The 16313-nt window shown below is 45.3% G+C and overlaps 1 long non-coding RNA gene across 1 annotated transcript; it reads right to left on the reverse strand.

The window, feature by feature from the left end:
- Positions 1-11439: 11439 nt before the first annotated feature.
- LOC114109110 (uncharacterized) lies at positions 11440-16262 on the reverse strand. The gene is made up of 2 exons (XR_003585814.3): positions 16168-16262; positions 11440-15920 (listed from the first exon to the last, which is right to left on the reverse strand). It is a non-coding gene; the product is annotated as an uncharacterized LOC114109110 (long non-coding RNA).
- Between the last annotated feature and the right edge of the window lie 51 nt (positions 16263-16313).

Below are 16313 nucleotides of genomic sequence, written 5' to 3' on the forward strand. Positions count from 1 at the left end.
GATGGGCCGGGGCCCGGCAGCTCCACTGTACCCCAGGGAAGCTGGGCGGGAGCTGGGGGTGCTGCTTGAGGGCGTGGGCCTGGCACTCTGGACAAGGGAGGTGCCCAGATCAGGGCGGCAGCCCTGAGTGGCTCTCAGAAGAGCCCCCCCCGCTCCGGGAACAGTTCTTGGGGAGACTCCGCAGGCTGCCAGGCCACAGCGATGGTGCGGCACACCTGGGCCCCCACAGGGCCTCTGGCCACCCCCGCTGGGCGTGCCAGGTCCCGGGGAGGGCGCCTCCCCAGCACCATCTCCCCCAAATGGCAGGCAGCCCGGTCACTTACCGGGTGAAAGTCGTCCTCATCATCAGAGAGCCCTTCAAACAGGAAGCCGCCTGGAGGAGGGAGGACAGATTTCAGGAGGAGGAACAGGAAGGCACAGGCGCTGCTCCAGCGTCTCAGCACTACTTACTCCAAATTCATGTTCTCATCTCTCCCCTGGAAAATTACAGGACAGATGCTCTCCCTGACTCAAACCCAGAGTTCCCAAGGAACACCCTCTGCCAGCACTATACATAGCTGCGAGTAGAGCAAAGCCCTGGGCCACTGCCCGTTCCCCAGGGGCCCGCGTCCCGCAGGCCAGGGGCTCACCTGGCATGTCCCAGTAGGCGTTGGAGGGCTTGCCCCGGGAAGAGGAATTGCAGTCCCCACCCCCCTCCCCCGCCACACTCTGACTAGGGCTGCTGGCAGTCTTGGAGCCTTACAGATCTTTCTGGCATGGCAGCGTGCACACTCACTCACCCAACCCACACACTCCCTGTAGGGACAGCCGTGGACCCACAGAGCCATGTACATGCACTTCCCGCGGTGCCACACTCCTCAGGCATCCAGGCAGCATCTTATCCTGCTCCCCACTTCCTGTGCCGGCTCCCTACGGTTTCAGACAGTAGAGCTGTGAAGTCTGCTCCTTGGGAGGCCTTTGGAGGTGCTGGCCGTCCAGAGCAGCATGCCAGGATGGAGGGGAGCAAGGCTTCGAGTGATGGGCATCAGAGTGGAGGTCATGCTACCCACTGCCAGGGCGGGACGTTGGCATGCAGACAGACTGAGTAGGACAGGCAGATCCCAGCACGAGGAGACAGAATCAAATGCCTGACCCCACCCGGCCCCTCACAGCCTTCTGGCTGGCCTCCAGCCTACAGGAGTAAGCGGTGCCAGGAGTCACGGGGGACTTGCCACTTGCTAGCTGGAAAATGCTGGTGGGCAGGGACAAGACAAACGATGCTCTTCTGCTAGTGGCCTCAGGTCCCTTCACTTCTCTAGGCCTCGGGTCCGGTCCCCCCAATCCATGAAGTGATCAATGTAGGTAGAAGTCAGTGAGGATCTCTGGAAGGACACAGACAAGTCTAACAGCAGCCTAGCTCGCTAATGGCCAGCTAAGTATTTGGACCTGAGGGCTGTGTTTCTCAGAGGATGGGCTGGCCTGAGTGGGCATGGTTCCCTGTGAGCCTATACGCAGCAGCAAGGCGATCTCCCCTCAGAGAGGAGTGGTGGGGAGGGTGAAGGTAGGTAGAGGGTGGATGATCTGTGGGAAGCACTCAAAGCCCCACCATTGCTTTGCTTTGAGAACACTAGGAATCTTCAACTTGGGCTCTTTCTCCCCCTTTTTCATTTTTCCTCCCATCCCCAGGCAGCAGTCTTCTGGGCTGCCCTGCCGCACACACACACCCTCCTCCCCAGATGGTCTATGCGCAGAGAAGTTAAACTCATTTCTCTGTGAGTGGGAGGGGATATAATTAAGAAGACTCTTTTTATTATCATGTTGAGGTAGTTTCCTTTTATTGCTTTTTGCTGAACGTTTTTATCTTGAAAGGGTGTCGAATTTTGTCAATGTTTTTTCTACATTTGAGATGTGCATGTGGTTTTTTCCCCTTCATTTTGTTGATGTGGTATATTACATTGATCACTTTTTGTGTGTTGAACCATCTTTGCAATCCAGGAATAAATCTCACTTGGTCACGGTGTGTCATGGTACATCTTTTTGATATGCTACTGAATTCTGTTAGTATTTTGTGATTTTTGCATCAAGGTTTATAAGGGATATTCAGTTCAGTTCAGTTCAGTTCATTTCGGTCACTCAGTCATGTCTGACTCTTTGCGACCCAGTGAACCTCAGCATGCCAGGCCTCCCTGTCCATCACCAACTCCCGGAGTTTACCCAAACTCATGTCCACTGAGTTGGTGATGCCATCCAGCCATCTCATCCTCTGTCGTCCCCTTCTCCTCCTGCCCTCAATCTTTCCCAGCATCAGGGTCTTTTCAAATAAGTCAGCCCTATGCATCAGGTGGTCAAAATATTGGAGTTTCAGCTTCAACATCAGTCCTTCCAATGAACACCTAGGACTGAACTCCCTTGGGACAGACTGGTTGGATCTCCTTGCAGTCCAAGGGACTCTCAAGAGTCTTCTCCAACACCACAGTTCAAAAGCATCAATTCTTTGGCGCTCAGCTTTCTTTATAGTCCAACTCTCACATCCCTACATGACCACTGGAAAAACCATAGCCTTGACAAATGGACCTTTATCAGACTGTGGGTTTCTTGTAGTGTTTTTGTCTGGCTTTGATGTCAGGGTAATGTCCTTGTAAAATGAGTTGGAAAGTGCTCCGTCTTCTTTAGGCTTTTGGAAAAGTTTGAGAAGAATTAGCCTTATTTATTTAAATGTTCAGTAGAGTTTACCAGTGAAGTCATCGAGTCCAGGACTTTTCTTTGTTGGCAGTTTTTTGTTTTTATTGTCTTTTTTTTTCAAAAGCTTCTCAGCACCATGTGGTTAATAAAGTTTTGATTACTGATTCAATCTCCTTACTAGTTATAGATCTATTCAGATACTCTATTCATGGTTTAATCTTCGTAGGTTTTGTGTTTTTAGCAGTTTGTGCATTTTATTTAGCTGATCCAATTTGTTAGCATAGAACTGTCATAGCACTCTCCTATAGTCCTTTTTATTTCCATAGAATCGGGTAATGTTTCCATTTTCATTTCTGATTTTAGTAATTTGAATCTTCCCTCTTTTCTTCTTAGTCTAGTTAAAGGTCTGTCAATTTTGTTGATCTTTTCAAAGAACCAACTTTTGGTTTCATTGATTTTTTTCTATTGTTTTTCTCTTCTCGATTTCACTTATCTCTGCTCTAATGTTTACCATTTCCTTCCTCCTACTAGCTTTGGGTTTAGTTTTTTCTTTTAGCTTAAGTTCCTTAAGTTGTAAAGTAGATTGTTGATTTGAGATCTTTTTTTGTTTTCTTTTCTTCAGTTCTATTGAGGTGTAATTGACATAGAGCACAGCAGATTTACTGTCTTAACAACTTTCATATATCACATACAGCAATGTTGACTGTATTTATCATGCTGTACATCACATCCCTAGTATTTATTTATCTTATAACTGGAAATTTGTACCTTCTGACTCCCTGTATCTAATTCTCCCTCTCACTTCCCCCTGCTTCTGGTAATCATAAATATGATCTCTTTTTCCATGAACTTGTTGTTTTTGAAGTATAAACAACCTACAACACTATGTTAGTTCCTGTTACACAACATAGTGATTTGATATTTCTATACATCTCAAAATGTTCATCACAGTAAGTCTAGTTACAATAGGTCACTATACGAAGATATTGTATAATTACTGATTGTATTCCCCACACTGCACATTTCATGTTCAAGACTTATTTATTTTGGAACTGGAAGTTTGTACCTCTTAATCGCCTTCATCTATTTCTTTTCTCCTCCTACTTCTCTGCCCTGTGGGAACCACCTGTTTAATCTCTGTATCTGTTTTGTTTTGTTCTATCTGTATCGCGTTTGTTTTGTTGTTTAGGCTCTACATACACGAGAAATCATACCATATTATCTTTCTCTGACTTATTGTGCTTAGCATAATACCCTCTAGGTCCAGTCATGTTGTCACGAGTGGCAAGATTTCATTATTTTCTTATGGCTGAACAATATTTCATTCTGTGTGTGTGTGTGTGTGTGTGTGTGTGTGTGTGGTTGTACACATCTTCTTTATCCATTCATCTATTGATGGGAATTTATCTGGTATCCATATCTTGGCCATTGTAAGTAATGCTGCAATGAACTTACAGGTGTATATATCTATTCTAACTAGAGTTTTGTTTTATTCAGATAAATACCCAGAAATAGAATTGCTGGATCATTTGGTAGTTCTATTTTTCATCTTTTTTGAGGAATCTCCGTACTGTTTTCCATAATGGCTGCACCAATTGACATTCCCAACAGTGTGCAAGATTCCCTTTTCTCTCCATCCTCATTGACAATTGTTGTCATTTTGGATACTAATAGCCATTCTGACAGGCAGAAGGAAATAGCTCATTGTAGTTTTGACTTACATTGCCCTGATTAGTGATGTTGAGCATCTCTCGTTGCCTGTTGGCCTTCTGTATGTTCTTGCTTTTTAACATGAGTATTTATAGTTATAAATTCCCATCGGCACCACTTTCACTGTGTCCCAGAAGTTTTGGTGTGTTGCTTTCATTTTCAATCATTTCTAAATATTTTCTAATTTCCTCTCTGACTTCTTCTTTGATCCATTGGTTATTTAAAAGTGTGTTGTTTAGTATACACAGTTTTGTATACTTTCCAGTTTTCTTTATGTTAGTGATTTCTGATTTTATCTTGTGGCGAGAGAAGATGCTTTGTATGATGTGTCTCAAAATCTTTTGAGACTTAACTTGCGGCCTAATACAGATTTTGGGCTCCAAAGTCACTGCAGATGGTGACTGCAGCCATGAAATTAAAAGACGCCTGCTTCTTGGAAGAAAAGTTATGGCCAATCTAGACAGCATATTAAAAAGCAGAGATGTGACTTTGCCAACAAAGGTCCGTATAGTCAAACTATGGTTTTTCCAGTAGTCATGTATGGATGTGAGAGTTGGACCATAAAGAAAGCTGAGTGACAAAGAATTGGTGCTTTTCGACTGTGGTGTTGGAGAAGACTCTTGAGAGTCCCTTGGACTGCAAGGAGATCCAACCAGTCCATCCTAAAGGAAATCAGTCTTGAATATTCATTGGAAGGACTGATGCTGAAGCTGAAACTCCAATACTTTGGCCACCTAATGCAAATAACTGACTCATTTGAAAGACCCTGATGCTGGGAAAGATTGAAGGCAGGAGGAGAAGGGGATGACAGAGGATGAGATGGTTGGATGGCATTATCAACTCAATGGACATGAGTTTGAGTAAGCTCTGGGAGTTGGTGATGGACAGGGAAGCTTGGCATGCTGCAGTCCATGGGGTCGCAAAGAGTCGGACATGACTGAGCAGTTGAACTGAACTGATATAGAAAATGGAACAGAAAATGTTCTATGTGCACTTGAGAAAAATGTGTTTGCTGTTATTGGGTGGAGTGTTCTGTATGTCTGTTAGATATAACTGGTTTATTGTGTTGTTTAAATTCTCTATTTCCTTACTTATCTTCTGTCTGGTTGTTTCATATGTATATATGTATATATATATAAAACAACTATTTCTGCTTTATTGACTATGCCAAAGCCTTTGACTGTGTGGATCACAATAAAGTGTGGAAAATTCTGAAACAGATGAGCATACCAGACCACCTGACCTGCCTCTTGAGAGACCTGTATACAGGTCAGGAAGCAACAGTTAGAACTGGACATGGAACAAGAGACTGGTTCCAAATAGGAAAAGGAGTACGTCAAGGCTGTATATTGTCACCCTGCTTATTTAACTTCTATGCAGACTACATCATGTGAAACGCTGGGCTGGATGAAACACAAGCTGGAATCAAGATAGCCAGGAGAAATAACAATAACCTCAGATATGCAGATGACACAACCCTTATGGCAGAAAGTGAAGAAGAACTAAAGAGCCTCTTGATGAAAGTGAAAGAGGAGAGTGAAAAAGTTGACTTAAAACTCAACATTCAGAAAACTAAGATCATGGCATCTGGTCCCATCACTTCATGGCAAATAGATGGAGAAACAGTGGAAACAGTGACTGACTTTATTTTTGTAGGCTCCAAAATCACTGCAGATGGTGATTGTAGCAATGAAATGAAAAGACACTTGCTCCTTGGAAGGAAAGTTATGACCAACGTAGACAGCATATTAAAAAGCAGAGATATTACTTTACCAACAAAGGTCTGTCTAGTCAAGGCTATGGTTTTCCAGTGGTCATGTATAGATGTGAGAGTTGGACTATAAAGAAAGCTGAGCGCTGAAGAATTGATGCTTTTGAAGTGTGGTGTTGGAGAAGACTCTTGAGAGTCCCTTGGACTGCAAGGAGATCAACCAGTCCATCCTAAGGGAGATCAGTCCTGGATGTTCATTGGAAGGACTGATGTTGAAGCTGAAACTCCAATACTTTGGCCACCTCATGTGAAGAGCTGACTCATTGGAAAAGACCCTGATGCTGGGAAAGACTGAGGGCAGGAGGAGAAGGGGACGACAGAGGATGAGGTGGTTGGATGGCATCACCAACTCGATGGACATGGGTTTGGGTGGTCTCTGGGAGTTGGTGATGGACAGGGAGGCCTGGTGTGCTACGGTTCATGGGGTTGCAAAGAGTCGGACATGACTGAGAGACTGAATTGAACTGAACTGAACTGATCTGATAAATTTGAAACTACAAATTAAAAGAGCATAACACATGTACTTCCCTGGTGGTTCAGTGGTTAAGAATCACCTGCCAGTGCAGGAGACACAGGTTCGATCCCTGGCCCAGGAATATTCCACTTGCTGTGGAGCAACTAAGCCCATGTGCCACAACTACTGAAGCCTGCATACCCTGCAACCTGTGCTCTGCAACAAGAGAAACACAATAAGAAGCCCGCATAACACAGCTAAAGAGTAGCCCCCACTGGATGCAAATAGAGAAAGCCTCTGTGCAGCAATGAAGACTCAGTGCAGCCAAAAATTAATAAATTGATTAATTAAAGAAAAAGGAGAATACCACATGTTTGAGACTATTGTCCTTAAAACAAGCAACCAACATGTAGTCTGGTAAATTTACTGGTTAAAAAAGAGAGAAAAAAATAGGTAACTAGGCAAAAAAAAAAAAAAAAAAAGATGGCTGGGTATAAGCAGTCCTCCTGCATCACAGGCCCCCAGCCAGGCCATCCCTGGGGCTCAGATCCTGTGGGAACCAATCAGACCTGACCCCTCTGGTGGCCCCCACCCTCCCAGCACAATACCAGCAACAGACTGTCTGGGACAAGTGTGACCTTCTGTGGTGGAGGTTTTCCTAAAGTGGGGCTGCCTGCTGGAGCATCATTCTTCCTCATCAGCGCTGGGTGCTGTCATGCATGTCCTCACCGTCCCTGCATCCTCACTGCCCGTGAAAGAGGGCTGCTCAGGGGAGGGGGGAGTGGTCACTAGAATGGGGAGCAGTGGCATTATCTGTGAAGGGAGCAACAAGGGATGGGCCCACAGTCCGGTCTGGACAAGGACAGCCTTCCAAGCTGACCCACTGACCTGACAGGCCTTGAATGCTAACCTCAAGGAGCCCTTTGAGAGCAAGCATGGGGCGGGCTCCGAGAATGGCTGGAATGCGGTATCCAGCAGGGAGTGCCTGCAGCAGGCAGCCAGGGAGGCCCAGGCACGGGGCAGGAGCAAGGCCACCGTCCGTCCGACTGGAGGCCCAACCACAGCTGTCAGGAGCCTCCTCCCATAGTCGGGCCCCACCCTGGATCACCAGACCCACCTTACACCCTCGCCAGAGGAAGAAGAGGGAAGGCCCACGCAGGGCCCAGGAATTAGCCCTCAGGCTCGCCATCCTGTGGAAGCCCACAGGTCAAGGAGAAGGGAAGGGAACAGTGGCTGAGCTGAGGGGCCCGGAGGCCAGAGAGATGGTGCCACTGGCCCAGGACACAGAACTAGGGAGACAGAGCAGGGCCAGGCAGCGGCTCAGGTTTCTGGAGCTCATCGCCCTGCTCCAGCCCAGGACCACAGCCTGGACTTCTGTGAGAGCGTCCTGATCTTCCAAAGCTGGCCATCCCCTTCTCTCGGCCACCCTGGGTCATCTCCTGCTCTCTACCCTACATTCCCTTGCTGGCCAAGGGAAAAGTCACTGGCCTGGTAACTAGAGAGATCACCCATCCACCATCCTTCCAGGTAGGACTCTGACCTCCAGGGGCTTTTAGCAATCAAGCCTTAAACTCGAAGGAATGACTGTGGGACTTTGCGTGTCAGATCAGCGGAAGGAAACCTTTTCAGTGGAAGAGGTGAGGGGCAAAGGAACAAATGTTTCATCATTGCCTCTCACAGAATGGCAGGGAGGAGGGCCTGGGAAGCCACTCCTTGTATCCAGAAGCCCAGTTTTTGAGGTGGCATGGGCCCGTGCTGCTGCTGCTGCTGCTGCTAAGTCGCTTCAGTCGTGTCCAACTCTTAGCGACCCCAAGGACTGCAGCCTACCAGGCTCCTCTGCCCATGGGATTTTCCAGGCAAGAGTCCTGGAGTGGGCTGCCATTGCCTTCTCCATGGGCCCGTGCTAAGGGTTGTGATTGCTGTTGGGGTGCTGGCAACACTCAGCAGGACAGGCAGGGCTCCCGACAGCTGCCTTATGGGGGAGAGCTGGTAAGCTGGGGAAGGTACCAGTACTCTGGTACCTGAGTACCCTGAGGGGGTACTCAGCCCTCGGTGGCCTTGGAGGTGTGCCTCTCTTTATCAGCCATGGGAACAGTGAGCTGTGTGCTGGGCCACTGGGGAGGGTCCTTCAGCCCACCAAGGTCAGCTGTGGGTGGGAGGGGAGCGTACCTCACGTGCGGAGGGAAGTAGCAGGTATAGCATGAAAGGGCATATGCAAATATAAATGTAAACTTTTCTCAGTAATTGTACCAGTGATTGTAGTATTCATATTCTTATGCTGGAGACTGTTGTGTATGCAATGTGGGATAGAGTGAGTAATTATGGAATACGCCTTATGTTCTTGAGAACTAGGATTCTCAGTGTGGAAAAGAAAAGAAACATGTAATATAAAAAGGTTACATAAACCCTTGTAGTCTTGAATGTGAAGTAGCAGTATAAATTATCTCTATTTCTATCTTTTAAGTATAGCTCTAGATATAAATAGAGATATAGAAATAGATCTAGCTCTCTCCACTAAAGCAGCTTAGAAATAATGACCAATCCAGTAGAAATGAGTATCCCTAGCGCCAGGCTGTGGTCTTGAAATTCAATTTACCACTAAACACAATCTGAACTTTCTGAAGAAATGCCTCATTGTTGTTTGGTGCAGGAAATGTAGAGATGAGGCAAATGTAAACTCTTGCCATGCCAGATGGTAAGGCAATGATCAGAACCTTTTAGGTTAAACGTTAAGATGACTCAGGCATAAGCTGAAGAGACTCCACTGTGATGATGATACTCATCTTGGGTGGCCTTGGCCTGCAACTGCTTGAAGCGGAGTTTGGGTCCCCAGTTGGAGACTGAGGACAGGTTGCAGCAGTCAGAGCACCAAGTCCTAATCACTAGACCAGTGGTCAGTGACAAGGGCCTTGGCCTTTCAGCTTTGCAGAAAAGAACTGCCACAAAAACACAAAGTAGTGAAACAAGTATTTATTAGGAGGAAAAAAAGAGTACAGTACATGTAGATAGACACACAGGCAGACTCAGAGAGAGAGAAAGAGAGAGAGAGAGGGAGGGAGGGAGGCTGATTTGTGTCAGTGTGGCAGTTTGAATTACTTTTATGAGGCATTGCTTCCTCCCATGTGTATGCACGCATCTCTCCAAGATGGAGTCTACTGCAAAGGCCTGTGGATACAGCATCTCTTGACATCACTCCCCTTTGACCTCCAAGGAGCCTTTCTGTGCATGTGTGGTCATGGAAGTCTTCTGACTTTGAGAATGAGAAATATGTGACCTGGGCAGGGCCCAGCCTCCTCCCTTAATGGTCTTGCTATGCTCATTTGAAAAGACCCTGATACTGGGAAAGATTGAAGGTGGGAGAAGGGGATGACAGGATGAAATGGTTGGATGGTATCACCGACTCAATGGACATGAGTGAGTTTTTGGGAGTTAGTGATGGAAAGGGAGGCCTGGCATGCTGCAGTCCATGGGGTTGCAGAGAGTGACTGAACTGAACTGATGCTTATCTTGGAGTTTCAGTCCAAAGGGAATAAATCTCCAGTAGCTTTACCCTGGCCCACAGGGAGAGGTGGGTGGTCCATCTACTTCCTACCTCAGTACAACAGATTTCAATATGAGCAAATGCAGGTAAATATATTGTAGAAAATGGGAGCCATTTTGGAGGAGGTAAAATTATAGAGGGGAAAACTAGGAAAGAATATGTAGTGTGAGTTGGAATTTGAAGTATTGGTATTAGAACATAATAACTGTCGTTGTTCAGTTGCTTCAGTTCAGTTGCTCAGTCGTGTCCGACCCTTTGTGACCCCATGGACAGCAGCGCTCCAGGCCTCCTTGTCCATCACCAACTCCTGGAGTTTACTCAAAACTCATGCTCATTGAGTTGGTGATGCCATCTAATTCTGTTGTCCCCTTTTCCTCCCGCCTTCAATCTTTCCCAGAATCAGGGTCTTTTCCCAGTGAGTCAGTTCTTCGCATCAGGTAGCCAAAGTATTGGAATTTCAGCTTCAGCATCAGTCCTTCCAATGAATATTCAGGACTGATCTCCTTTGGGATGGACTGGTTGGAGCTCCTTGCAGTCCAAGGGACTCTCAAGAGTCTTCTCCAACATCACAGTTCAAAAGCACCAATTCTTCAGTGCTCAGCTTTCTTTATAGTCCAACTCTCACATCCATATATGACTACTGGAAAAAACATAGCTTTGACTATACGGACCTTTGTTGACAAAGTAATGTCTCTGGTTTTTAATATGCTGTCTAGGTTGGTCATAACTTTTCTTCCAAGGAGCAAGCATCTTTTAAATTCATTGCTGCAATCACCATCTGCAGTGATTTTGGAGCCTCCCAAAATAAAGTCAGTCCCTGTTTCCATTGTTTCCCCACCTATTTGCCATGAAGTGATGGGACCAGATGCCATGATCTTAGATTTATATTTTTTATTCATACAGATCTGGTTTCTGTTGCTTTCTGTAAAAGAATGAATTTGATTAAAAATTTAAAACTGTAGACCTCAAGTGACATGTTGTCTGCTTTTCCCCCTTATTAAAAAAGCAGACTTCAGCTAGTCAACTTCACTCACACAAAAGTCACTGACTACACACTTCCTCCTGCCACTGAATCTTTAGTTTCTTAATAGAATGCCCCAGTTTAACTCTATGTTAAAATGCAGATCTCAGGACCAATCTTTTGGACATTTCTGGGAAAGTTTGGCCACGAAGTTACACAAAGTACAGTGCTAGGGTTTCAAATTCTCAGGGAAGACTATTCCTTCACACATCAACTCCCCTTTCACTGTCCTGCCTTCCAAGCCAGAGAACTTTCCTCGTCTTCTTAGTGCTGATGCCTGGTTTTGAGTTTTTTTTTTTTTTTTTGTATTCTGCCCTTTTACTTAGGATGCAGCCCTTTTAACATTTTCAACTTTATGTAGTGGTATGTGGTATCAGTTTTAATTGCTCAGATGCCCAGTTCAGTGTTTTGTTGTTAAAACAAAAATCTCCAAGCAAGGCTTCCAGGACCACTTACCTCTCTGTAAAGGTGATCATCAGCTTCCAAAGCTCACTGCCTTTTTCCAGTTACCCCTTCATTTCTGGTATCAGGAGATTCCCCACAACTATGTGGGTTTTTTTTTTTTTAATTGGAGGATAATTGCTTTACAATGTTGTGCTGGTTTCTGCCATCTAACGATGGGAATCAGCCATAAGTATATATATGTTCCCTCCCTTTTGAACCTCCCTCCCACCCCCACCCCCAATCCCATCCCTCTAGGCATCACAGAGTGCTAGGCTCCCTGTGTGTGATTTTTAATAAATTTATTATTTTATATGTTTTTGTTTGTAGCAGGAGTACTTGCAGATGATTTTCATTTGCTATCTTGCCAGACCTAGAAACTGCCATATTAATTTTATAAAGTTATTTTAAAAATGTACACTCTTATAATTTGCTTTCCAATAGCTAATGATTGGGCAAATAGTCTCTTGAAGGATTAATGAAAAACTTTTCACTACTTTCTCAGGGAAAGCTAATGAGGGTATTGTCTCCAAATATGGACAGACTGACTGAAGGACTGGACCTGGACACTTTCTTTTTTACCAAGTATGGTCATCCTTCTTTGTCTTCTGTCCAGACCTCTAATTCTACCTGGAATCTGACCCTGCTTCTGACCACAGCACCTACTTGGTAAACTGGTTCCCAAAGAACCTGCTTGGTCCTGGGTTATGTCTTCATTCATTTACTGATTTAATAATCTATCATTACAAAACTCAGAGAGGCTTACCTCCTGGGAGCAACAAGCCATAGCAAGACAACCACATTTGGTAGATGACTTATTTACTCAATACCTGTTTATTGCTTCTCTACTAAGTGCCAGGTCCTGGTCAACTGCTGAAGATGAAGTGGAAGGTAAGATAGTCATTGCTCATTCTCTTATGGAGCGGATAATGAAATCATCAAAACAAAAATCTCATGAACACCTAGTATATTTAGATCCACTGTGAGGAAAACAAGATGATGACAGGGTCTTCATTTCACATGCTAGCAAGGTTATGCTCCAAATCCTTCAAGCTGGGATTCAATAGTACGTGAACCAAGAACTTCCAGATATAAAGCTGGCAGAGGAACCAGAGATCAAATTGCCAACATTTGTTGGATCAAGGAAAAAGCAATGGAGTTCCAGAAAAACACCTACTTCTGCTTCACTGGGTCCACTGAAGCCTTTTATTGTGTGGATCACAACAAACTGGAAAATTCTTAAAGAGATAGGAATACCAGACCATCTTACCTGTCTCCTGACTGGTTCAAAATTGGGAAAGGAGTATGTACGTGGTTGTATATTGTCACCCTGCTTATTTAACTAATATGCAGAGTACATCGTGTGAAATGCTGGACTGGATGAATCACAAGCCGGAATCAAGACTGCCAAGAGAAATATCAATAATCTCAGATATGCAGATGATACCACTATAATGGCAGAAGTGAAGAGGAACTAAGGAGCCTCTTGATGAGGACGAAAGAGGACAGTGAAAAAGCTGGCTTGAAACACAACATTCAAAAAACTAAGATCATGGCATCTGATCCCATCAGTTCAGTTCACTCAGTCATGTCCAACTCTTTGACCCCAGGCTTCCCTGATCCTATCATTTCATGGCAAATAGAAGGGGAAAAAAGTGGAAGCAGCAACAGATTTCATTTTCTTGGGCTCCAAAATTACTGCACATGACTGCAACCATGAAATTAAAAGAGGCTTGCTTCTTGGAAGGAAAGCTATGACAAACCTAGACAGTATATTAAAAAGCAGAGATATCACTTTGCTGACAAAAGTCCATATAGTCAAAACTATGGTTTTTCCAGTAGTCACATACAGATGTGAACATTGGACCATAAAGAAGGCTGAATACTAAAGAATTGATGTTTTCAAATTGTGGTGTTGGAGATGACTCTTGAGCGTCCCCTGGACAGCAAGATCAAACCAGTCAATCCTAAAGGAAATCAACCCTGAATATTCATTGGAAGGACTCATGCTGAAGCTCCAATACTTTGGCCACCTGATGAAAGAGCTGACTCACTGGAAAAGGCCCTGATGCTGAAAAAGACTGAAGGCCAAAGTAGGGGGTGGCAGAGGATGAGATGGTTAGATAGCATCACTGACTCAATGGACATGAATTTGAGCAAACTCTGAGAGATAGGGGAGGACAGAGGAGCCGGATGTGCTGCAGTCCATGGGGTGGCAAAGAGTCAGATACAACTTAGCAACTGAACAACAGCAACAATGAGGAACCCAGGCTTTAGGAAAATGGGGTGATATTTGTGAAAATCTCCTATATTAAAAGAGTTCAGTTCAGTCATTCAGTTGTGTCCAACTCTTTGTGACCCCATGGACTGCAGCACGCCAAGCTACCCTGTTCATCACCAACTTCCAGAGCTTGCTCAAACTCAAGTCCATCGAGTCAGTGATGTCATCCAACCACCTCATCCTCTGTTGTCCCCTTCTCCTCCTGCCCTCAATCCTTCCTAGCATCAGGGTCTTTTCAAATGAGTCAGTTCTTCGCATCAGGTGGCCAGAGTATTGGAGCTTCAGCTTCAGTATCAGTCCTTCCAATGAATATTCAGGACTGATTTCCTTTAGGATTAACTGGTTTGATCTCTGTGCAGTCCAAGGGACTCTCAAGAGTCTTCTCCAACATCACAGTTCAAAAGCATCACTTCATCAGTACTCAGCTTTCTTTACGGTCCAACTCTCACATCCATACATGACTACTGAAAAAAAAATAGCTTTGACTAGATGGACCTTTGTCTCTGCTTTTTAACATGATGTTTAAGTTTGTCATAGCTTTTCTTCCAAGAAGTAAGCATCTTTTAATTTCATGGCTGCAGTCACCATCTGCAGTGATTCTGAAGCCCAAGAGAATAAAGTCTGCCACTGTTTCTATTATTTCCCCATGTATTTGCCATGAAGTAATAGTACCAGATGCCATGATCTTAGTTTTTTGAAGAAGGAGGTTTGGTATTCCCATCACTTTAAGAATTTTGAGTGCTGAGTTTTAAGCCAGTTTTCTCACTCTTCTCTTTCACTTTCATCAAGAGGCTCTTTAGTTCCTCTTCACTTTCTGCCATAAGGGTGGTGTCATCTGCATATCTGAGGTTATTGATATTTCTCCCAGCAATCTTGATTCCAGCTTGTGCTTCATCCAGCCCGGCATTTCACATAATGTACTCTGCATATACGTTAAATAAGCAGGGTGACAACATACAGCCTTGACTTACTCTTTTCCTAATTTGGAACCAGTCCGTTTTTCCATGTCCAGTTCTAACTGTTTCTTCTTGACCTGCATACAGATTTTTCAGGAGGCAGGTAAGGTGGTCTGATATTCCCATTGCTTTAATTTTTCAGTTTACTGAAGAATAGAGTAGTAATTAGCTCCAGTGCTAGGCCCTCCCAGAACCTGAAGTTTATCTGCTCTACATAGTCAAGCTATCCTGCTCAGTTGTTGCTTTAGTTTCAGTCCATACACTGGAATGTTGCAGTCCTGCTTTTACGTTTGTGCACACCCAATCAGTCTTTAGTTGCGAGGATCACCTCATTATTTTCTTATATATTTACCTGTTTTTTTTGTTTTTGTTTTTTTGGCTTTCTTTAGTCTTTGAATGAGTTCCTCCAGGAGAGTTCGAACAGAATAGTTTATCTAATTCTAATCTCTGGGCAAAAAAATCTATAACTATGCATCTAAAATGCACTCGACTGTACAATACCAGTTTTACGCACGGGATTTAAGTATTCGCGTATTTTGGTATCCACGAGGGGCTCCTGAAAGCAATCTCCTGTGGATACCATGGACGACGGTATGCAGTTTCTCTGAGAGTTCAGTGAAATTCCCCTTCCCGAACTAATTCTATGAATGACTGATATAAACCCCACTACTGCACGTTGGGGCGTACCAGGAACCCTTGGTAACTTCTCTCAAGGTACCAACTTTTAGGGGAACTCATCGTTGGGTTCCTAGTATGCCTTCACAGGCATGTTCGCCACGAAAAGCCAGAAGCGAGGAGCACAAAGGAAGCTGACTTCACTCAAAGACAGGCCGTTTCCTAGTGAAGATGACAAGGCTGGGGCGAGTCTGAACAAGGATATTCAACAGGGAGTCTGAAGAGGCCGCTCCGGAAAGGGTCCTTGCCGAGCGACGACGGGTCGAAGCAGGAGACCCAGGGCCGAGAGTCCGGAAACCGGCGTTCCCATCTGCAGCGCTGGACGGACCTGGCGTAACCTGCGGACTCTGTATGCGAACCAGGACATTGAAGGAATCGTGGGGCTGTAAACATCACACCTGGAACCCACCTGTCAATGCAGGAGACAAAAGATACGCCGGTTCGATCCCTGGGTCAGGAAGATCCCCTAGAGGAGGGCGTGGCAACCCACTCCAGTATTCTTGCCTGGAGAATTTCACGGACAGAGGGGTCTGGCGGGCTGCAGTGCGTGGGGTCGCAAAGAGTCGGACAGGACAGAAGCGACTTAGCACGCGCGCATGCAAACCTCACGCCAGACCTCGTTCCCGTAACCTGTGTCTTGGAAGACTGACTGATACCTAAGACCCTCACGCGCAAGCTCGAAGACACCCTCGCGCCCGGACTTTCAAACTGCAGAGGAGCCACACCCCCGGAAACCGGAAGCTTTACAACTAGCTCCCCCTTGCCGGCCGGCTGTTTATAAAGGGGCGGGGGTGGGGCGGGG

This window comes from Ovis aries, chromosome 18 (assembly GCF_016772045.2).
Source record: "Ovis aries strain OAR_USU_Benz2616 breed Rambouillet chromosome 18, ARS-UI_Ramb_v3.0, whole genome shotgun sequence".
In the NCBI taxonomy this organism is placed as follows: domain Eukaryota; kingdom Metazoa; phylum Chordata; class Mammalia; order Artiodactyla; family Bovidae; genus Ovis; species Ovis aries.